Here is a 23,975-nt window from a genome sequence, read left to right as displayed (position 1 = left end):
CAGAAGAAAGACTTTTCAAGCCCTGTGGAGTTCAGCTAGAGCCTGACACACAGGCGTGTCTCCATGAGTGCGAGTTGACGGCACCCTTTCGAATAGCACTATGACAAGTGGGTTTCTAGGAGGTGCTAACTGGTCACAGAGGAAACCAACAAAAGGATTAAGTTAACTCTCTCTCACATCTGGTTTCACGACACTGCACATGGCTTTGTGCCCCCAAACGCTTTGGTTGTTGCTCTTGGTGCTAGGTGCCATCCAGTCAATTCTGACGCGGCAATGCTACATACGGCAGAATGAAGGGTGCCTGGTCCTGTGCCAGCCGCACAGTTGTTGCTGTGTTTGAGGCCATTGTTGCAGCCGCTGGGTCCAACCATCTCATTGATGGCCTTCATCTTTTTGCTGACCCTGTACTTTATCCATCAAGCTCATTTTCCTAGACTCAATGGCAGCAGTCAGTTGATAAGTTCCCTTGTTTACTAGGTTTTCTCTCCCATTACCCGTATAGCTTTTGTGAGTCCTTGTAGTGAAGAATGAGATCTTAATACCATTGCTCCCGAGAATGTGAACAGAGAAGCTTCCAGAAGATGTGGAGAGAAGCACTGTGGGCTCACACACAGGCCGTGTGACAGTGGGGAGGTTACTAGGTTCTCTGAGTCTCTATTTTCTCATATGCACAATCAGGCTAATGCCCTGTGGCTAATGCCCACTGCCTTTGTCTGTGGTCAAGATCTATTAACAAATGCTAGCTACCTGAAACGGAGTAGGTACTGAAGAATTGTTGGCTAAAATGAGGTTACTTCAATATATATTCTACTTTATTTGAACACAAGTCCTCACAGGTTAAAGAGTTTTAACAATACCCAAATGGAATCTGGCCAACTAACATTCCCACCTCCCCACCCCTCCAGCCCCTGCCCCAGTAACAGTGCTTTCTACTTCATTGTAGATAGTGTCATTGTTCTCTTCCTCTTGGAAATGTTCTCCTTGGGAGCCTAGTTGATCTCTAAGTTCAAGTATGTAATTCAATGTCTGCAGTCATCTTTTCGTTTTATCATAATACATCGCTTTTCAGAAATGTTCGTGTGTTGTCTGTATCATCTTGATACGTTCCTTTTTGTCCACTCTGGAAAGTGCAGGTGGAAGGTATTTTGCCTGTGCAAACAGACTTTGACACGTCCAGCCACGACGATCTGCCTGCCAGAGTTGTGTCTGAAAAGAAATCAGGCTCTTTTCTGTGATTCTGGCCTAAGAAGGGATCTTATCTCATATAGAATACCCCTGACACTGGGTATAATTTTGAGGAGTTGAGTCCATTGGGCTTATAAAGGATAATGACAGCACTGTGCATTGTCTGTGTGTGTGTGTGTGAGACAGAGAGACAGAGAGAATGCTAGGTGATTTCTTGAGAAAGGCGCTAGAATGCTTCTACAAACAAAGAGGATGATGTTGGTCTGCTTCTTTATTCTTGGCTATGTTCAATCGGTCACTCTCGGCTGGTAGGAAAAATGGCTTTTACTCTGACCTGGTTGGCAGTTCTTACCATTGTTGAGTCACTTAGCATGGATGACAGCTGCCCTTGGTAGGATGGATGAGTTTTTTCCACAACCCATTAGATGCAGACTGGCAGGGCAGCTGATCCAAAGGCTGAAGCTGGCACTTCTGGGTTAGGATGCCTCTGCTGGGAATCCGTTTTCTAAAAGTCTGGGTGAGTTCCAGGTCTGATGTAAGGTTGCCCTTCTCTCACTTATCCTTCATTTGAAAACAGCAAAATAAAAGCCATTCACTTGTATGCACACCAAGGAGAGAGGGATCTTCCACATTGGGCAGTCTTTAGTTTTGTCAAATGGAATTTCTAGGCCGATCCTCCCCCCCGCCCTTTTGGTGTTTATTTAGTTAACTTACCAGGGACAGGGTTCTTGGTTAATTCTGAAGTTGTTATCAGACTGGTGATACACATCACTCTACTGCTATTGAATTGATTCTGACACATTAGGGCCAGTGGTATATAATAGGACCAGTGGTATACAATAGGGTCAGTGGTATATATTAGGGTCCATGGTATACAATAGGGTCAGTGGTATATATTGTTACTAGTGTTATCAGTTCTTATGTGAAACTGAGCAAAACATGGGCCGACTTCATGATCAATTTTATGTTTGAGTCCACTGTTGAAACTGTTGAGAGAATCCATCTCTGTTAGGCTGGGTTCTCTAGAGAGCAACACCAGTGATGCTTGTCTGTGTATAGAAAGAAAGAGGTGTCTATCCAGAAATGGCTCACTCTTTGTGAAAGTGGGTAAGTCCAGTCCAGTTCCAGTGCATGGGTCAGATGGCAAGTGTAGGCCAGGAAGCAGGAAGACAATACAAGAAAGGCACATGCTGGTGGATGCAGAGTCAAATGAATCCAAGACTAGCAGTCTGTTGCGGGCTCCTGGGATTGGTTGGTGATCTAATAGGAGGAAAGTCAGCTGGATGCAGGGTGTAGATAGAGTAGTGGAAGTGATCCAGCTTTCCCACAGTGTCAATCTATTTAAGAGTCAGCCACACCCCACATTAAACTCCTCAGTTGTATCAAAATCTGTGACCAGATTACAGTGCTATTCTTCCCTAAGGTGGTAAGTGCAAGAAGTACAGCCAGAATGCTCCTTAGCGGTTAAGATGGCAAAACTTCATCTTACATACTTTGGACATGGAGAAGGACTTCATGCTTGATCAAGTGGATGGGCAGCTAGAAAGAGGAAGGCCCTGGATCAGATGGATTGACACAGTGTCTGCGTCGATGGGTTACAGCATAAGAGAAGGTGCAGAACCGGTCAGCGTTTCCTTCTGTTGTACATGGGGTCACTAGGATCAGAACCGACTCAAAGGCGAAGGCACCGATGAACAACAACTTATTCATCCTCCATCTGCTTGGCTGCTTCACAGAGGATTCCTTCATGCAGTGTCACACTCTATTAGAGCGCATCATGGGGCAATCCTAGCCACGTCGTCACAGAAAGTTTTCCTCATTTTTGCTGACACTTTACCAAACATGACATTCGTTTCTAATGACTGATCTTCCAAGATGATGTATTCAAAATACGTGAGCTGCAGTCTTACTGCCTTAACTTCTAAGGAGCACCCTTGAAGATGCTTCGCCTCTGCTTCTAGCAGGCCATCGTATACTCAATGCCCTTGGCAATGCCACATTATAGAGGTGTCTTCCTTTCTCACTGTCCAGTTTTCACGCTCTTCAGCGATGACCCGAGAAGACCACGGCTTGTGTCAAGTGCACTTTAATCATCGCAGCGGCACCTTTGCTTTCTTAGGCCCTTAAAGATATCTCAAATAAGAGGTTTCTCAATTGCAATAAGCCATCTGGCATCCTGATTGGTTTTGTGGACATCGATTGTTGATCCCCATAGAGTGAACCCCTTGAAAACATTATTTAGAATCACTACTCAATACTTGCCCTCATGAAGGGATCACTGAAGATATGGGTGTTATACGAGAGCGTGACGAAGAAAGTAGATGGTGCCCAGCTATCTGAACGAATAGTGAGTGGAGTCTTAAAGGCTTCCTTAACAAAGAGCCAACTAAGTGAGGTACCAGATAAGTCCACGTAGAAGATTGCAAATAGTAAAATCCAAGACTGGAAGAAGGAAGGTATTAGAGTGTAAATTCTGAGCACCCAGTTTTCAGAAGGATATGAATGACAGTGAAAGCCCTAAGTCCATTTGTAGGGCCCCCATATTGACTAAGCCTCTAGTGAATCCCCTCTTACCATTGACTAGGGATGTGAATAACCTTGCTATCAGATAGAGTGTTTTGGAAAGAGGATGAATACAGATGTAGTCGGGTTAAAATTTAATTTGTCATTTATTCTCCATTTTGAACCATTTTAAATTGGTTCAGTTTTTATTATTTTCTGATCTTTTCAAATAAAGGCTTTCACTGTTCCATTTTGTTATTGTTTTGGGGGTGTTGTTATTTTATTTTTGTGTGTTTTTCTTTACATTAAATCCAGGGAAGATACATTTATCAAAGCAATAACTAGATTAATAGTTTCTTGGGCCTATGGCAGGGAATGTTAGGGGAAGGGAGGAGTTAATAATAGTAAAAGAAAGAAAAAAATTACAGGATGGATTGTGGGGTTGATTGCACAACTATGTTTATTTTATATAAGCCTTTGAATTGTATGATATATTAATTCTATGATAATTGTGTTAGGCCAGGCTGACTAGAGAAACAAATGAAGACACTCTGTATAAGAAAGAGCTTTATATCAAGATGCATTTATTTATCAAGAACACATCCCAGCCCAGTCCAACTCAAGTCCATAAGTCTGGAACTAGTTTATAAGTCCCTCTTCACACTCATGCAGCCACATGCGCAGAATGCAGAACATCACAGATTGGTGGTGCAAAGTCCTGTGGATCCAATGGCAGTGGATGCATCTCAAGGGGTCTGGCAGCAACCTGGGTCTGCCAGCAGGCAGGTGAAGGCACAGAGAGAGAGGGAGTTTCCCAGGACCCTCCTCATGAGAAGGCCACACCCACAAGGAGTGACCTGATTGAAGACTAGACTCCATCCCTGTACCTTTTTATATGTTCAAGTTGACACAAAGTTGTATAACTACCACACTAATAAATCTATTTATATATATATATGTATATGTGTATATATATATATAGCTATATGGTAACCTTTATACAAGAAAAAAGCCTCGGTAATGCCTTGGTTTAAGTGGTGGGCCGCTAACTGCAAGATCAGTGGTTCAAACCCACCAGCCTCTTTGAAGGTGAAAGATGAGACACTCTGTCCCTAGAGAGATGTATAGTGTTAGATACACTTGGAAATTGTTCTCTCTATCCTATAGGGTCACCGTAAGCCAGAATCAGCTTGGTTAATGGCAGTGGGTTTGGTTGGTTTGGGTTTGTATACACATTAGGATCAGGAGCTCACATCAGGGTCAATGGTCCACACTACTGGGATATACACTGAGGACTACAGTGTCCCTCTTCTCTCTGGTAATTTTTCTGAGCCATTGTTATAGAAACAGCTGCCAGAAAAGTGTCAGTCTTTCTTGCTGGAATTTAAATTCCTGCTAGATCTCTATGCAGTATTTGAAGCAGGACTACATAAAGGGTCATTTGTAAGAAACATGTAATGGGTATGGCCCATATTTGGGTATTGTCTCCCTACTGATCAGCCCCAAATCCACATTTGTCATACATTCTCATGGTCTGCATGTATAAATTCCAACTCCATGTGCTGTTCAAGTTCATTCTTTTAAATGCCACAGAAATTCTTTAAAAGCAGACACTAACAAAGCCAATAAAGAGAAAGTTTTATAATAAATCAGGAGGGGGGAAAGTGGAAAAAGTGGTAAACAGCATGATGAAAAGGCAGGGCATCTTTCCAGAAAAACAAATCAATGAAGAAAAATAATTCATTTGTAAAAGGTTGCCTTCCACTGGGGGGCGGGGTAGGAAGGGGGAAAGTTACTAAAGAATTAAATTGAGAAAAAGTCAATGACAATGGGAAATATGAAAGGGAAAGGGACGATAGAAAGGGTGCTTCTGCACAGTGTAGGGTTGACATTTTCCCACTGGGAAAGGGCTCCTTTCAAGTCAATGTCACCCTCATGTCTAGGCCAGCTCTGCTTGTGCTTCTACGTGGGCAAATGTTGTTTTTGGTAAGTGCCTTTGAATAGGTTCCAAATCACAGCGACCCTGTGCACAATAGAAGGAAACATTGCCCGGTCCTGTGCCATCCTCACATTGTTCTTATATTTGAGCCCATGGATGCAGCCCCTGTGCTAATCCCACCTGTGGAAGGTTTGCTTTTCCCTGCCCCTCGGCTCTTCCACACGATGCTCTTCTCTAGGAACTGCTCTCTCCTGACCTGATGTCCAAAGCACACTAGATGAAGTCTTGATATCTTTGCTTCTAGGGTGGATTCTGTTTGTGCTTCTTCCAAGACAGATTTGCTTGTCTACTAGAAGTATAGCCATTGGAAGTAGGTTCTGATGAGTATGAGATTTACCAGAAACACACAAATGTTTGCAAGTGAGAGGAGAGAGACAGAGGCACGTTTCTGATGGCAGTTTGTGTGCTTTCATCCCTCCGTCCAGTGGACAGAGTAGGTTGAGTCTCAAGGGAACCATGAACGATAGAACATTCTAGAACTCCTTGGGAGTCTGGCTCTTCATGTGACTTATAGAGTTTATGGAGCTATTTCCACGATATCTTTGAACACCTCCAGCCAACATGACTCAGTTATCACTCCAAAAAAACAAACAAACAAACACAACAAGCCCCCCCCCCCAAACTAACTGTCATCAAGTGGATTCTGACTCATAGTAAAATTGCCCCGGTGGGTTTCTGAGACTAATTTTTTAATACTTTCATTAGGGGCTCTTACATCTCATCACAATTCATACATTCCTAAAGTGTGTGAAGCACATTTGCACATATGCCACCATCATCATTTGCAAAGCATTCTCTTCCCACTTGGGGCTCTGATAGCTACTTCCCATTTTCCCCCTCCCTCGCCCACCCACCCTCCCTCAAGAACCCTTCATAAGTTGTAGATTATTTTTTCCATATCTTACATTGTCTTCTGTCACCCCTCACCTACTTTTCCATTATTTGTCCCCCTGAGAGGGGGTTCTAGATTGATCCTTGTGATCGATTCCCCCTTTCTCCCTCCACCCTCCCCTAATCCTCCTGGTATCTCTATACTCCTTGTTGGCCCTGAGGGGTTCATCTATCCTGGATTCCCTGTGTGGTGGGCTCTTACCTGTAGCAGTGTGCGTGTTCTGGTCTAATCCAATCTGTAAGGTAGAATTGAGGTCATGATAGTGGGGGGAAGGAAGCACCAAAGAACTAGAAGAAAGTTCTGTGTTTCATAGGTGTTATACTACACTCTGACCTGCGCATCTCTTCCCTATGATCCCTCCATGAGAGGATGTCCAATTGTCTACAGATGGGCATTGGGTCTCCACTCCATGCTTCCCCACTCCCACCCCCAATTCACCTTAGGTATAGTCTTATTCTGGGTCTTAGATGCCTGATACCTGATCCCATCGACACCTCATGACCACACAGGCTGGTGTGCTTCTTCCATGTGGACTTAGTTGCTTCTGAGCTAGATAGCTGTTTGTTTATCTTCAAGCCTTTAAGACCCAAGACACTATATCTTTTAATAACCTGGCACCATCAGCTTTCTTCACCACATTTGCTTATGCACCCATTTTGTCTTCAGCGATCATGTTGGGAATGTGAGCATCACAGAATGTTGGATTGTTAGAACAAAGTGTTCTTGTGTTAAGGGAGCATTTGAGTGAAGGCCCAATGTCCATCTGAAACCTTAATTCTTAACATATAGATATGAGTACATAGTTCTATTCCCCTCTCATTATATATATATATTTACATATGTACATTCCCATATTTAGGCCTCTATAAATGTCCTTAGCCTCCTGATTCTTTCCTCTATTTCCTTTTTACTTTCCTCTTGTCCCACCATCATGTTTGGCCCTCATCCAGGTTTAGTAATTCCTTGCTGCTACAATGCCCTTGATTGAGCCCCACTAGCCATCCTGCAACCTTCCTTCCATTGACTTCATTTACTTGTTGTTCCCTTGTCTGAGACTAATTTTTATGGGCGCAGAAAGCTTAATCTTTCTTCTTGTGTTTGGTAGTCCATTGAGGAACTCATTAGCATTTATTGAATATATTCTATTCTAAGGTCCACATAAGTCTGAATTGACTCAATGGTATTGAGGTGTTGCTTTTTTTTAATTATAAATTTTAGGTGTCTTGGTGGTGTGATGGGTTAGATATTAGGTTGCTTACTGCAAGCTTGGTAGTTCAACCCAGCAGCTCTTGCATGGGAGCGGGGTGAGACTATCTGTTTTGTCAAGATTAATAGTCTCAGAAACCTCCGGAGTGGTTCTACTCTGTTCTATAGGGTTGTGGTGAGTTGAAATCCACTTGATGATAACGTGTTTATTGTAGGTTTTAGAGAGGGGTTTGGTGGTTCTGTCGTAGAATTCTTACCTGCCAGGTGGGAGACCCAGGTTTGATTCTCAGCCAGTGCACCTCATCCATACTCATCATCCATTGCTCTCTATAGGTTTGTGCTTTGCTATGATGCTAAACAAGTTTCAGCAAATCTTTGAGACCAAGACAAATGAGGAAGAAGTACGTAGTAATCTAATTCCAAAAATCATCCCATGAAAAACCCATGAATTCTAAGTGTCCGGTCCAAAACAGATCATGGAGATGGCACAGGACTGGGTATTGCTTTATTCTGCTGTGCAGAGAGGATCACCGAGTGTTGGGAGCAGACTCAATGGCAGCTAGTAGCGACAAACACGAACCTGTTTTCCTGAATTAGGGCTGCTAGAAGGTCTTTATGGGCAATGGAAACATAGAGCCATACATCATCCTTACTCCCCTTCCTCTTACTATTTGTACTATCTTCCTGCCCTCAAGGGTGGGATGACCAGCACATCACAAGGGCTTGTGTAAGTAGGTGTTGGACTCTGTAGCATTTCTTTCATTCACACAAGCATGATGATAATGGAAGAGGAAGAAACATTTCAAGGATATTTGAAAGGAAAAAAGGAAAGTGAGGGAAGCTTTATCTTTATCTTACTTCCTGTTGACCTCTACCCTCCTGGGTACCCTGACCTTGCTCTTCTTGGTAGGGGGGATTGTTTGAGTTGTTAAACATGCACTTCTATTTCTATTCATGGAGAGTTTCCCTCCGGTTTGAATTTGTGATCAGTGGTTGTGATTCATAATCAGAATGTGAGAGATGAGCCTAAGAGCAGACTATACAATTTTATTATCCATGAGTAATATTTGAGCATCAAAGTGATTCATTTCGTCAACAAATGTTCTAATCCTGTTTCAGGTATTGAGGATTTAACAGAGAATGAGGTGGAGAAGGTTTCCGTTCTGGTAGGGCTTATCTACCAGTAGGGAAAAGTCAGTGATTTAAATAAAGGTTAAACATGGCTCTGCTAACTGAAAGGTTGTCAGTTAGAACACACAGGTAGCTCTGAGATAGAAAAGGTCTGCTTCTGTGAAGACTACACCCTGGAAGCCCTGTGGGCTACTTCTCGGTGCTGCAGAGTTGCTAGGAGTTGAAATTGGCTTTGTGGCACACAAAAGCAACAATTTTTAAAAAGTTAGTTTCTTAGAAGAATTGTAGTTCACCATGCAAACTGTGATGGGGTAGACTGTGTTGTGATGGCCACTGTGGTCTGCAAGTGGGGGTGTGCTGAGCTGTGGCAACTATTGCAGTTATAGGGTTATGGAAAGTCTTCTGGATAGGATGCATTGAAGCAGATACCAAGATATCTGGCAATTATGAAGGGGCATTCCCCCCAAGCCCCCCCAAAAAGAAAAAACTCCACTGGGCAGAACTTTCACAGTACGCAATTTTTCCACTAGGTGAGCATTGAGCAACTCAATCTGAGTTAGTGCACCCAGTGGCATCACCTGGGAAGGTTCTCCCTGGTCACAGTGAATTTTTTTTGTAAAAGCAGTTTCCCTTGCACCTCATATTTTGTGATGGCTGATTTAAGAGAACAGTGTGTGGCTGTAAAAATTTGTTTCCTGCTCAGGAAAAATGCCGGCAGAAATTGTTGTGACATTGCACATAGCTTATAAGGACAGCACTATGGGAAAAACTCAAATGTACAAGTGGGTTTCTTGTTTCAAAAAAGATGAAATGGCGATTGATAACACACCTCATTTTGGATGGCTGTCACCTTTCTGAATGGATGAAAATGTTGACAAATTTCATGCACTTGTGCTTGTAGACCGGCGATGGGCCTTTGATGAGATGGAGAAGTTATGTGGACTATCTTGGAGTTCGGTTCGGTGATTTTCATGGAAGATTTGGGAACGTGAAGGGTCACTGTGAAGTTTGTGCCTCAGGTTCTGACTGACCAGGAAAAAGAGCATTGAGTGGAAACATGTCGTGCTTTGAAAGAACAGTTCCAAAGCGACCCAGTGTTTCTTTCCCAAGGTCATTACTAGTGATGTGACATGGTGTTATGCATACAACCCCCAAAACAAACATCAAGCAAGCCAGTGGAAAACACCATTGCCACCTTGTCCCCCAAAATCTTGGCAAGTGAAATCAAAGATCAAGATGATGCTCTTTTTTTTTTTTTTTAAAGAGGGATAGGGCATTTGGATTAACAGGTCAGACTGTCCATCAAGCTTTCTATATCAGCAGTTCTCAACCTGTGGGTGATGAGTGTCCACAGGAGACAAAGTGTCCCTTCTTCAAGGCAGTGTGGCTCCCTCAGCTCCCCAGCTGTGCAGGCTGTGAAGGCTTCCTGAGTGCTCTTCTCAGCCCCCTGAGCACAGCCTCTTGTTGGCTCTTGGCAGCCAGACTCCTTCCATTTTCCTCAGGAAACTCCTTCTCTGTGGTTCTCAGTCCTTGGTTCTGCATGTGGTTGGCCTCTGCTCTGATCAGGGAAGTGCTACAAAGCACTTTAACTCTGCCAATAAGTGCCCAGAGGCATCCCACTCCTTTAGGAACACTCTTGCCTGTAGGTACTCATCATTCTTACTCCATGGTCTGCATGGCCACCGTAGTCACCTTGCTCCATGGACTGGGGTACTCACTGCATTGCCTCTTGCCAGTGTTCTGATTCTGCTACAGCTGTTTTTCAGGTAGTTTTTGTGTGTGTTTTTGTTGTTGTTATTACTTCTCACCATCTTAACCTGTTTGTGTTGAAATTCTCTCTTTCCTGTCTTCCCTGGACCTAGGAAGTTTTCAGTGCAGGCACCCTTAGTCCAAAGGATGCACTTCAACTCTTTCTTTCCTCTGAGATATCCAGAAAACACAGAAACACACATTTTCAATAAGACGAAGATTCTCACTAATAAAGTACTTGAGATGATAAGATTAGGTGTTTTTTTGCTTGTTTGATTTTTGCAGGGCAAAACCCCTTTTCCCCTGGTCCTATCACATTAGCAAGACAGGAAGATTCAAATATAATGATTTTTTCAACTTTATTGAAGTATAATTTCCATTCAAGGAAATATCATGATATTGGTGTATTGAACCTGTGTGTAAGAGAAGATGATTACCCCACTAGCAGACCTGAATTTTGGAAGGAAATTGTGTCCATTGGTGGATTTGAAGGTGCCCTTGGGTCCTTAGCAAATTAGACCTCTAGAGATGAGGTTTGAATAGGTTATAGGTTAAGTTACAAACTTAGTAGGTCATTACTTGACTTCCGTACTGGCAAAATTTGGGACAAATAACCTGACACTCCTCCTACAGTGAACATCAGGACAATATTGAAAATGCTGAAGGCAGTTTCTTTTTATTGACAAGTTGGGAACACAGAGCAGCGCGTGCCCAAAGCTAAGCTCATGGCAGTTAAACCTAGGTCCGTGCACATAAAGTCAAGAACATTCAGAGTAGAAGATTTCAAAGAGACAACCCCCCCCGCCCCCCAAAAAAACCCCAGCAAAAAACAACAAACAATAATGAGTGAAAGGAGAACACAAAATGTCTGGTTCTTGTTATTACTTCTGGTTGAACCACATCTTGGTTTTTAAACCTGAGGAGTTTCAAAGTACCCTACCTGTGTAATCCAGGAACTCATGGTCCAGGAAGTATTTGAAAAGTGATAGAAGACTGGTAGAATGCCTGAGACTTGGGTAAAATTTTTCAAAAAATCATGAAAGGATGTACAATCTTGTGACTTAATTGAAGTAAAGGCGCAAAGCAGATAGATGAACATAATTAATGTGCTACCACACACTCAGGCTACATCGGTTTTTGCATCCACTTGGAAGAGAGTTGTGGTAAAGTCAGTAATAGCAAATGTGCTGCTTCTGGGTACATAGGCTAAACTCAGGGTTCCCAGAGGACCTCCATGTGTGTTTGGTGAGTCGCAGAAGTGACAGGATTTGCACACAGAAAGAAGAACATCAAAGATAGAATTCTGTAGAACGCCTTTGTGCTAGATTCCACTGTCTCCTCCCCAAGTCTTAATCCTTTGTTAAATATTTTCTTGTAAATTCTAACCCCTGCTAAAATTAAAATAATATAAGCCAACAACACAAATGGAATAACATCTCATGTACTATTGGCAAATTAGGGTGATATTTCAACCGGTGATGTTGGTGTTAAGTATAGTTAAGTAGATTCTGACTCGTAGCAACCCTATGTGCAAGAGAAAGAAACACTGCCAAGTTCCGTGCCATCCTCACAGTTGCTGTTATGTTGGAACCATTGCTTCAGCCATGGTGCCAGTCCATCTCATTGAGAATCTTAGTGCGTTCCATGTTGGGCTTCTAATCACAAGGTCAGCGACTTGAATCCACCATCCACTCTGAGGAGAACGATGTGGCTTCTACTGGAAAGAGCTAAAGTATCAGAAACATACCGGGGCAAATCTACACGGTCCTTTAGGGTTGCTATGAGTTCATTTAGACCCTGTGGACATGAGTTCTAGCATCTATATGAGTCAAAATGGACTCATGGCAGTGAATTTTGTTTTGGTTTGTCTACTTTATCAAGCATGATGTTCTTTGGGGGTATCTGGTCTCTCCTAATAATATGTCCAAATTACCATATATACTCAAGTATAAGCCAACCCGAATATCAGCCGAGGCACCTAATTTTGCCACAAAAACTGCATTAAAAGTGTGCTGAAAAACTCAGCTTATGCACGACTACATGCGGTTTGTAAGATCAAGTCTCCCATCCTTAATGCTAAAAGTAACGTCTGGCTGCACTTCCTCTAAGACGTTCTTCTGTAGGTTTTTCTGCCAGCACAGGGTACCGTCACTGTTCTTCAGCACTACAGTGCAAGTGCATCAGTCCTTCACAGATTTTCTTTTTCACTGTCTAGTTTTCCCATGTGTATGAGGCGACTAAACATACCATAGAAACTTGGGTCAGGCACGCTGAAGGCCTCAAGTTGATCTCTTCGGACTTGAACAATTAAGTATGGTGAAGCATGAATAACGTTGTTGAATGAATGTAACCCTGAGTGGTGCTCTTTCCTTATTTGAAAGTGAGAAGTGTCCCCTGGTTTTGTTAGAAAAACTGCCTCTGGGCTGTGTACAGGCTCGGAATGAGCCCAGTTATGTGTTCTGAAACTCCATTCTCTGAAAGTTTACCCGTAATTGGGTATGATCCATGTAGTCAAATGCCTTCACACAGTCAATAAAACACAAATAAGTATCTTTCAGCTTTCAGTCAAGGCCCATTTGATGTCACTAGTGATATCCCTTGCTTCACATCCTCTTCAGAATCTAGCTTGTATTTCTGGCAGCTCTTGGTCAATGTACTGCTGCAACCGGTTTTCAATTATCCTTAGTAAACGTTTGCTTGTGTATGATATTGATAGCATTGTTGGGTAATGTCAGCATTTCTTTGGAGTGGGCACCGAGACGGATTTCTACCAGTTAATCACCAAGTTAAAAAACACTCCAAAGGTGAAAAACCTCCAAAAACTATCATAGGCTGCTCCACCATCCTTGTTACAGAGATGAGGCCAGTGCACTGGGTGTAGGATAAAAATTCACCCTAAACTATGGCTCCACTCAGACCTGGAGTCTCTTCCATCAAATCTGGCTCCACATAGAGATTTCTCCACAACGACCCAAGAGCTCAGACAAAAGGATCTCTCTTAAACTGATTAACTAACTTGTTTCCATCTTGTTGATTTCAACTCATGATGACCTTAGAGGACAGGGTAGAACTGCCCAGGTAGGTTTCTAAGATTGCCAGTCTTAAATCTTCAAGACAGCCTTGTCTTTCTCCTACAATGTGACTGGTAGATTTGAACCAGATACCTTGTGGTTATCAGCTCAGTGTGTAGCCCACTATGCCACCAGGTTTCTCTTCTTAACAGCTTAATAGGCTGTGTGTGTGTGTGTGTGTGTGTGTGTGCGCGTGTGCATGTGTGCGTTTAACTTAAAATTGCCTTTGGAAGCTGGGTTGTTTATTTTTCTTTATTTTCTTTATTTATTATTTATATTTTTATTTTTAATCATTTTATTGGGGGCTCATACAACTCATCACAATCCATCCATCCATCCATTGTGTCAAGCACATTTGTGCATTTGTTGCCATCATTTTCTTTCTTAAAAAATTATTTTATTGGGGGCTCGTACAATTCTTATCACAATCCATATATACATAAATTGTGTCAAGCACAAGCACATATGTACATTTGTTGCCCTTATCATTCTCAAAACATTTGCCTTCTACTTTAGCCCTTAATATCAGTTGCTCATTTTCCCCCTCCCTCCCTCATGAACCCTTCATAATTCATAAATTATTATAGTTTTGCCATTAGTTACACTGTCCAACATCTCCCTCCACCCTCTTCTCTGCTGTCCATCCCCTAGGGAGGAGGCAATACTTAGATTCTTGTAATAGGTTCCCCCATTCTACCCCACATTTTCTTCACCCTCCAGGCATTGACCCTCTCACCACTGGTCCTGAAGGAGTCATCTGTCCTGGATTCCCTGTGTTTCCAGTTGCTATCTGTACCAGTGTACATCCTCTGGTCTAGCCAGATTTGTAAGGTAGAGTTGGGATCATGATAGTGGGGGGAGGAAGCATTTAAGAACTAGAGGAAAGTTATATGTTTCATTGTTACTTCATCGCACCCTAACTGGCTCATCTCCTCCCCACAACCATTCAGTAAGGGGGTGCAAGGCTCAAGGTTCAAAAGGAGATCTAAGGGGCAATGGTTTAGACCCCAACTTCATGACCCCAGAAATTTGGATTCCAGGAGAATTAAAATTGTTCGTTCACCCCTCTTTCTGTGGCTATAAACCCATCTGGATTTCTGAGCTTTTTTCCTGTTGTTATGATAGGATTTTCTGTTACTTTCATGACGATGACTGTCTGTCTAGGGTGTGACCTAAAGCAGTCACAATCTAGATGAAAAAGAGCAGAGTGTTGGTGGTGGTGCCGTCTTGTCAGTTCCCACTCAGCGTGACGTCAGGTGCAACACACGGAAGCCCTGCCCGGTTCCGCCCCATTCTCTCCATTGTCATGTTTGAGCCCAGGGTTGCAGCCTCGGTGTCGCTTTATCTAGCTACTTGATGGTCCTCCTCTTTGTCACTGCCCTCTCTGAGTTGCCAGACATGCTATCCTTTTCCAAGGTCCGGTCTCCCTGACAACTTGTCCAAAGTCCAGGAGACAAGTCCCTCCATCCTCACTTCCAAGGAGTGTTCTGGCTGTACTTAGTCCACTAGAGACTCGCGTGTGCTCAGTTTCTCGTACTTCCGATGTTCTTCACCAGTGAAGAAAAGCGCAGGTTAGACATGAAAGAACCTCGAGTCGGTTCTGATTCATATCTATCCCGTGGGTTTCTCAGGCTATCAATCTTGGCTGGAACCGAAAAGCTCACCTTTCTCTCCCACAGAGGGTGATGGGTTGAAACTTTGAGGTTAGCCACCGGTGCTCCTGCCTAAAGGAAGCAAGCACAAAATAAGGGAATGGTTGATTCCACGTGGAGAGAGCCCAAAGCCTGGAAGCTGAGACAAGGCTATTCCAACAGAAGGAACAGAGAGGGTTTTCTCAGGAGTCCATGTCCTGAATTTGGACTTCAGTCTCCTGAACTATGACAAAGTGCATGCTCATCTAAGGTGTTTCTGTCCCAGAAGCACTTGCTAACATAGACAGTCAAATGAAGGCAAGAGGACAAGTCAGGAGGAAGAGCAGCTGGGAAGGGAGTGAAACTAGTTCAGGGAAAGGAAGTCGGTGCTTGTCAGGGAGATCCAGGACATTAGGGAAGTGGGCTGGTCAATGCATGCTAGGAATCCAATGAAGGCTACCAATGTATGGGATGGCATCGTCCAAGTGCATCGGGAAACCATCATCAAGGAGAATCTGGAAAGGACTTTAGGTGGCATGATAAATGCCGTCTCACAAAGGGATCTCCTGTGCAGTGGGATGGGACAAGCCACTGATGTGCAAGTTGGGCCAAGTAATAGACTCAGGAAGAGAAGATAGAGTTTTTTGGGTCTTCTTGGTCTTTTTCCCCACTAAGTTTGGTTGTGAGAGGAAGGATGAGAGCACAGCAATCTCTGTGGATATGCTGGGTTGGGAAAGATTGGCATTGCTTTCTGGAGAGCTCAGCCTTGAGCTGTGTGCAGCCAAAGACGGTGATGCCACGGGCGCAGGAGAACGTGACCGTGCTACTAAGGCCTCATTTCTCCTGCAGAAAAGACGTACACGGTGGTTTTAGAGGCTTCCGGTTGGAATCTGTTTGTGCGCACTTACAAGTAGGATCCTCTGAGGACAGAAACCCTGAAGAGCGCCCGCGTGCTTAGTCATGACGCTTCTAACACCAGATTACCCTGGAAAATAGATTGGCTTTGCACTCGTTTCAAGATTGTTTTGTTTTCTTTTGTCTTGTGGGGAGTTTTGTTTGCTTATTTTAGTTAGGCCAGGAAATAGTTTCAGTATAAGATCCTGGGAACCGATGATGGAATTGTCTCTGTCTTTTCTACATAATGGTTTGGCAAGAGTTCAGGTATACATTATGGGAATTTGTCCTGCAAAATGATGCTGTACTTTTGTTCAGAACAAGGTTTTTGTTTTCTTTTGTTTAAAGCTTCTTCTCTTTGACTACCGGGGAAAGGCTGGGAGAAAATTCCATTTGCGTTTCCCAGTCCATGATTTTTCTTTTTTACTTTCAATGTAAATACTCCCTGGTGGTCTTTCTTGTGGCATGGGAAGAGCTGGTTTACTCAGTCTCAAGTTGGTTTCCTGTGTCTCAGATACTTCCTCCTCCTGGTCCCATTATGTCCACCCCCAGTCTTGGTTGTGGGCCATTCAGTGCAGTCTTAGCTGACCACATGTCCTATCTGCTGACCCTCAACTCACTATGCAATACCACCAACCCAAACTCACTGCTCCTGTGTTGATGTCAACTCGTAGCAACCCTATACAGGATTTCTGAGACGGTAAATCTTAATGAGAACAGCCAGCTTCATCTTATCCCCTTGGGATAGCTGGCAAAGAACTACCCACCTTGCATTTATCAGTCTAATCCCTAAGCCACTGCTTTACCAGGGTTCCTTAATCATAACAAAAAAGAACTGAAAATTACCCCGAGTGCTTCAGTTAAAGGCTGCCCTCTGAAATCATATTGCACCAGCACCATAGCCATCTTCTTTCCTCCCTCCCTCTCTTCCTTCCTTCGTCCCTCCCTCCCTCCCTCCCTCCCTCCCTGTGGTGGTTTGCATGTTCCTGCAATGATGGAAGATGTTCCGCCAGGGTTTCAAATACCAGCAGGCTCACCCAGAGCACACAGGCGTTCACAAAGCTTCCAAACAAAGGCAAACTCTGAAGAAAGGTCTATCAATTCATGTCTGAGATCCAGCGAGCGAGAAACTTGGCCTGGCACTTGAAATGCCCACCCAGTGGCCCCTCAGGAATGGACTTGAGGTCACTGACAGTTATGAGAAGGATGCTGGACCAGGCCATCTTTCCTTCTGTAGTGCGTGACGTTGCCTCGACTGGAGTCCACTTGAGGGCAACTTATAACAGCAACAGGGATTTAGACCATGTTTGCAACAAACCAAGAAGTTCTTCATTAGAGTGACCCTCTCCCAAGGACTTAAAGAATAAGACATTCCCCGAACCGAGGCTATGTCTGCAGCTTTGAGAGCTGGCCATTTCTTTGTAGATGGCTCGGCTGTCTTTGGCTCTTTATGTCTTACTGTGGGGTGACTCGATGATGCTTGACATCTGGAATATTAACCCTCCTTTCTTGACATGTGGTGGTGCTCTTTGATCGTGATTTTAATCTGCCCTCTTATGCATCTAAGGAGCCCTGGTTGGCAGAGTGGTTAATCATTTAACTTCTAACTGAGATGACATTTGAACTCCCCAGCAGCTCTTTGAGTAAAAGATGGGGTAGTCCGCTTGTGTAAAGGTTCGACCCACAGCCATCACATCAACTCACAGCAACTGTACACAACCGCATGGAACTGCGTGTAGGGTCTATCACATCCCCTTGATAGAAGCAGACTGAGCTGCCAGGGGGCTTGAACAGCTGGCCTTTCGTTTACCAGCTGAGGGCCATAAACACTGTTCCACCGTGGCTTCTCAGCCATGACGATTACAGCTGAGGAAACCCTATGGGTGGTTCTACTCTGCCCACTCTGTAAGGTCTCGGTGAGTCAGAACAGACATGACGGCAACAGGTTAACGGCTTGTTGGTATGCTTCTCCCATCCCAGTGGAAAGTAAGATGTTTTCTCATTCCAACCCATTAGCCTTAAAATGAACTACTAAAGAATGCTAAAAGATGTTAAGTAAGTACACAGAGTTGTGTGATCTGCCCTTTAAAGTAAGTGGAAGAGGCTCTAAAAGCATCATTGGACACTAATCTCTAATGGCTTCCCTTGGCTGTCTACCAAGAGATGTGGGACAAGGCCCAGAGTGACCTCTTCCTTTCCCACCATGTACCACTGCTGTTGTCTCTCTGCGAGTCAGCCCAGCTGGCCTTCTTCCGGTCCCGCAAGTAGCCAAATTCCTGTTGACTTGAGATCCTTGGGAGACCTGTTCCCATGCTACTGTCCCATTAGCCATTTATCAACCCTCCGGCCCTCACTCCAGACTTCCTGGGGCAGTTTCTGTACTCTACCATTGGGTGGCTATGGTTTGTGTCCAACTTGATGGCACTGTACAATAGCAACAGCATACCAGGTCATCCTGTTGCTGCTCAATTTCACATCATCCTGTGCTTTTATTTGTGTCTACTTTTACAGTGACCTGTTTAGTTTCCCTTTCTGCACTAGACTAGATGTAGGAATCCTGGTGACACAGTGGTTACATGTTGGCTTACTAAACACAAGGTCAGAGGATCAGAAACACCAGTCACTTCTAAGGAGAAAGATGAGGCTTTGTATGCCCATATTGATTTACACTTTCAGAAACACACAGGGACAGTTTTCCTCTCTCCTGTAGAATCCCTGTGAGTCACAATCAACTCAGTGGCAGTGTGTGGGTTTGAGAGACAAAATGTTCAAAAAGAGCAGAGACCCTGTTAGTGATTTTTCCTGATTTGTACCTGTAGTGATCTGGTGGCTATCTTTGAATGGATAAATGCATGAATTTCTTTCACATCCCCAAGAACTCAGGGTTTCTTTGTGCATCTTATAGATCTAGGATGTACTAAACACTGGGCTAGACACTAGAAATACAAAGTTTAGTAAAATAGTTCTAAGACCACACATTCTTGTAAATTTCTAGCCAGTCTCTTGTGTTAGATCCAACTGGACTTTTGGGTGCAGAATCCACCAGCAGGGAGACAAGCCAACCCAGGTGAGGGTGACCCAAAGATGGCAGGAAGGCTGAGTTCAGTAGTACCTCCAGCCTCCATCCTCTTTCCCTAGTCTGACACCAATCATTCCTCACTTGAACTCTAGTTCTTTGTTGGGTTCCATAATTTGTTGCAATGCCCACACAGAACTCAACAATGAGGGGGTTTAGTAGAGGAGTGAACAGACTACCACAAGCCAGGAATCGGTCCACAGAAATCTCTCTCCTTAGACGCAGTCAAGTCTCTCTCTGTGGTGGCTATATAATTGTTTGTCAATTTGAGAGGGTTAAGAGTGAAGGGGTAGCATCTACCCTGTCAATCAGGTCATAGACAGGCCACTGCGTGGACATGGCCTTCTCCTGAGGATTCCTCTATGGAGGCAGGAGACACACACTCTCTCTGCTGACTCCCTGGGAGACATTGCAGCTGACAAGACACGTGGAACTACATTAGTGCCCTCAGCTGGAGGAACCACCTGGAAACCCCTGCCAGACCTGAGATGCTTACAATGACACTGGATCCACAAGACTTCCCACCCACTGGCCTGTGATCTTCCTCAATTCTGCCTCCTTGCATGTGTTTCATGAATCTGAAGAGGACTTTATAGATTGGTATCAGACATATGGGTTAATATCAGACTTATGGACTTGATCTGGACTGGGGTGGGATGTGTTTTTCAATATTCAACTGCTCTTGTATACAAAGCTCTTTCTTATACACAGATGAGTGTCTATGAATTTGTTTCTCAACCCAGACTAACACACTATCCAATTCTCAGCCTCACAGATACAAGGTTCCTTGGCCTCAGTCTCTGTGGGTCAGAAAGCCTGCTTCCTGCTCTGTCTCTGTTTCAGACACTGTGCCACTTGGTTCTGTCTCCTGGTCACAGTCTCTGGTGCCTATGGTCTTGGCATCTACCTCTTCAGACGGAGATCTCAAAGGTGCTCCAATTCCAATGGTCCTGGGATTTTTCGCTCTCCCTGTGGGAGAGCTCCATACCTGCCGTGATTTGACACCACCTTTTTTGGTGAAAGTAAGGAGGACTTGAAGCACTTGCCAAGATCAGGGGAGTGGCCAGGGGAGTGACAACTAAAACTGCCTGATCTCCTCTATTAGTTTTACGCACCCTCTATTTGTATAGTACCACTCAATCATTTTATTGAATGCATAATAATGTTATTGGCTATGCAAAAGCACTTGATTGTGTGGATCATAACAAACCATAGACAGCTTTGAGAAAAATGGGAATTTCAGAACACTTTGTTATACTCCTGGGGAATCTGTACATGGATCAAGAGGCAGTTGTGTGAACAGAACAAGGGAATACTTCTTGGTTGAAAAGGTGTGTGTCAGGGTTGTATCCTCTCATCATACTTATTTCATTGTGGAGCAAATCATCAGAGAAGCTGGATTAAATAAAAAACAATGTGTCTTCAAGATTGAAGGAAGGCTTACTAACCACCTTCAATATACATGTGTTAGTCCAGGTAGACTAGAGAAACACATTCAGGGATACTCATCATATGTGTATAAGAAAGAGGTTTATATACAAGAGCAATTTAATATTGAGAAAACATCCCAGCCCAGTACAGATCAAGCCCATAAATCTGATACCAATCTATAGTGTCCTCCTCAGTCTCACAAAACCCATGCAATGATGCCGAATTGAGGAAGATCACAGGCCAGTGGGTGGGAAGTCTTGTAGAGGCATCTCAGCACTGGCCAACGTCTCCACATGGTCCTTCAGCTTCCAGGCCTGGGCTCTATCAGTGTGTCTTGTCAGTAGAGCCTCTCCTGGGGAGTGAACCAAGAGAGAGAGAGAGAGAGATAGAGAGAGATAGAGAGAGTCTCTTGCCTCCAAGGAGGAAATCCAGGAATTCCAAGAATTCTCAGGGGAAGGCCATGCCCACACAGAGGCCTCATTGGCTATGATCCGATTGACAGACTAGACTCCACCCCGTCACTCTTAATCCTATCAAGTCCCAAATTGACACCAGATTATGTAACTACCACAATGCAGATGACACCACCTTGTTTCGTGAAAATAAGGAGGACTTGCATCATTTGCTCATAAAGATCAAGGATTATAGCCTTCAGTCTAGATTACAAATTAATGTAAGGAAACAAAAGTTCTCACAACTGGATCAATAGATAATAGCAAGACAAAGGAGAAAAGATCGAAGTTGTTAAGGGTTTCATCTGCTTGGACCGACAATCAGTGCTCATTGAATCAGTAGTTCTGAGGTCAAAGGATGCATTTAGTTGGGGATATCTGTTACACAAGACCTCTGTAAAGTATTGAAAAGCAAGGGTGTTACTTTGAGGACTAAGGTGCCCCTAGCCCAAGCCCTGGTATTCTCCATCACCTCCTATGCCTGTGAGAGATAAACATTGAATCAGGAAGACTTAAGACGAATCAATGCATTTGAATTGTGGTGATGGTGAAGACTATTGAAAGTCCCCTGGGTTGCCAAAAGCACCAGCAGACTTGTCTGAAAAGTAGTAAGGCCAGAATGCTCCTCAGAGGCTAGGATGGTGAGCCTTCTTCTTACACACTGAGATATATTGTCAGGAGAGACCTGTCCCTGGAGAAGGACATCATACTTGGTCAAGTAGCAGGGCTACAAAAAAGAGGAAGGTCCTTGGCCAGTGGCTGCCAAACGGGCTCAAAGACAGTAATTATTGTGAGAGTTGTGCAGACCAGCCAGCGTTTCATCCTTGGGTGGCAAAAAAGGTGAAATGTTGGAAAAAAGACTTGTGCCTCTAGTCCCTTCAGAAGAAACACGGACAATCTCTTTGCCAAAGATCACAGCCATTGGGTTCCCCGCAGAGCAGAGCTCTGCTTCACCACTCACGTAGCTCCATGAGTGGGAATCTACTCAACTGTACCTGGTGTTTCTGGGTGGCCTTGTGAGCACTCTGAATCTGAATCCTTAATCCTGGGATGTCTTGAGGAGATGCTTTTACTATAAAGAAAAGGAAGTCAAAGGGAAAATACTGGCCCTTGAAGGAAGTGGCATGCTGAGGGATTCATGTTGAGAAAGGAGCCTTGGTAACGTAGTGGTTATGAATAAGGCTGTGATCTACAAGGTCAGCAGTTTGAAACCACCAGCCACCCCATGAGAAAAAGATGGGGCTTTCTACTCTGGTAAACAGTTACAGCCTCAGAAACTCGCAAGGGCAGTTCTACCTGTTATATAGGGTCGCTATGAGTCAGCACGGACTCATTGGCAGTCGGTTTGGTTCATTTTGGTTTTTAAGTTGAGAAATAACGTTTTCAGTAGATCTGGGGTGAGCTTGTGGGACAGCCCAGGACAGGCAAGTTGTGTAGACTCGACAACTTGCAGAGATATTTGGTGTCCCAAAATCTGTGCAACATAGAGGCATTGTATTCAAGAGGAAGGAGAATAATATGAAAGACAAATTTAAAGATGATTTTTGGCTTTTATGAATAAATTACATTTCTTATTCAGCAAGGCAAGGCTTGAAATGGATCTCAATATTTAATGACTCCTTTCCTGCCATCGATCCCCAGGTATTACCCCAAACCTAGAGATTGCAACTGGCTTCCACATAATGAGATTAAGCTCTCTTGTGTGTGGGTGGGTGGGTGGGGGGCAAATTTATATTTAAATGATGGAAATTGACATTTTCATCTTGCAAAACAGAGAGCAAATTGCACAGCTGCTAAATAAATGCTTGGAGACAAAGCACAGAGCTCTGCTGAAAGCTTGGCTGTGAAGGGCACAGAGGCTGGCTCTGAAGGCTTCTGTGGAGCTTGTAAAGAAGAACGTCTTGGAAGTGAAGAGATTCGTAGCACTACGTGTTTTCAAGGTTATATATGAACAGTGACGCAATAGGCCTCTCTGTTAATAATAATAAAAACAATGTCTTGACACTTGGATAAACGATGATGATTTATGAGCAAAGGTGTTTTGCCTGGCAGCTTCTGAATAATAGATTCATAAATATTTCCCCTATTTAATTTGAAAGTCAAAATAAATTAGGGCAAAAGAAGCACCAAATGACAGGCACCCACTTAGAGGGAGCACACTAAATTTGGGTTTTGCTTACTTTACAGTCTTGAGCTATGAACATCCTACCTAGTCAATAGCCAAGGGGGAGCTCCACAATCTGTCTCTCTTTCTTCTCCTGCTCCCTTGCTCCCTTCCTCCTTTCCTCTCTTATGCCCTCTTCTTCTTCCTCCTTCTCCTCCTCCTTGTTCTTTCCCTTCTCACCTCCTCCTCCTCATTCTTACGTACACATAAGAAGGCCCCAAAGCAGAATGCAACCTTATTTAACAGAATACCTTATTTTCCCAACTGTACCACCTGTTAGTTACAGTTTCACTAAACCATACCGTTTGCTTCTCTCAATAGTGGTCATGTTCCTTTCCGTTCTCTTACTTTTTCCCTTTCTTCCTTTCTTAAACATCCAATAAGGTGTCCATGGCATTTGAAGCGTGGGAAAGCGCAATTGAAAATGCACAGTCCTGTGTGTTTCTCAGGAAAGAGTGCAGCCTGAAGAGCCCAGAGCTGCGGGATGAGGGGTAAAGCCCACGTGAGGGGGAGCCTGGCCCGGTGCTGTGCTTGGGCCAGAGGCCTTCTCCCACTCGCTGGGATTCTTGTGCACTTCCTGACTTAATTCGTC

Source organism: Echinops telfairi, unplaced genomic scaffold, assembly GCF_000313985.2.
Source record: "Echinops telfairi isolate 266 unplaced genomic scaffold, ASM31398v2 ScPeMD7_3533;HRSCAF=4204_0, whole genome shotgun sequence".
Taxonomy (NCBI): domain Eukaryota; kingdom Metazoa; phylum Chordata; class Mammalia; order Afrosoricida; family Tenrecidae; genus Echinops; species Echinops telfairi.
This window is presented reverse-complemented; position numbering follows the sequence as displayed.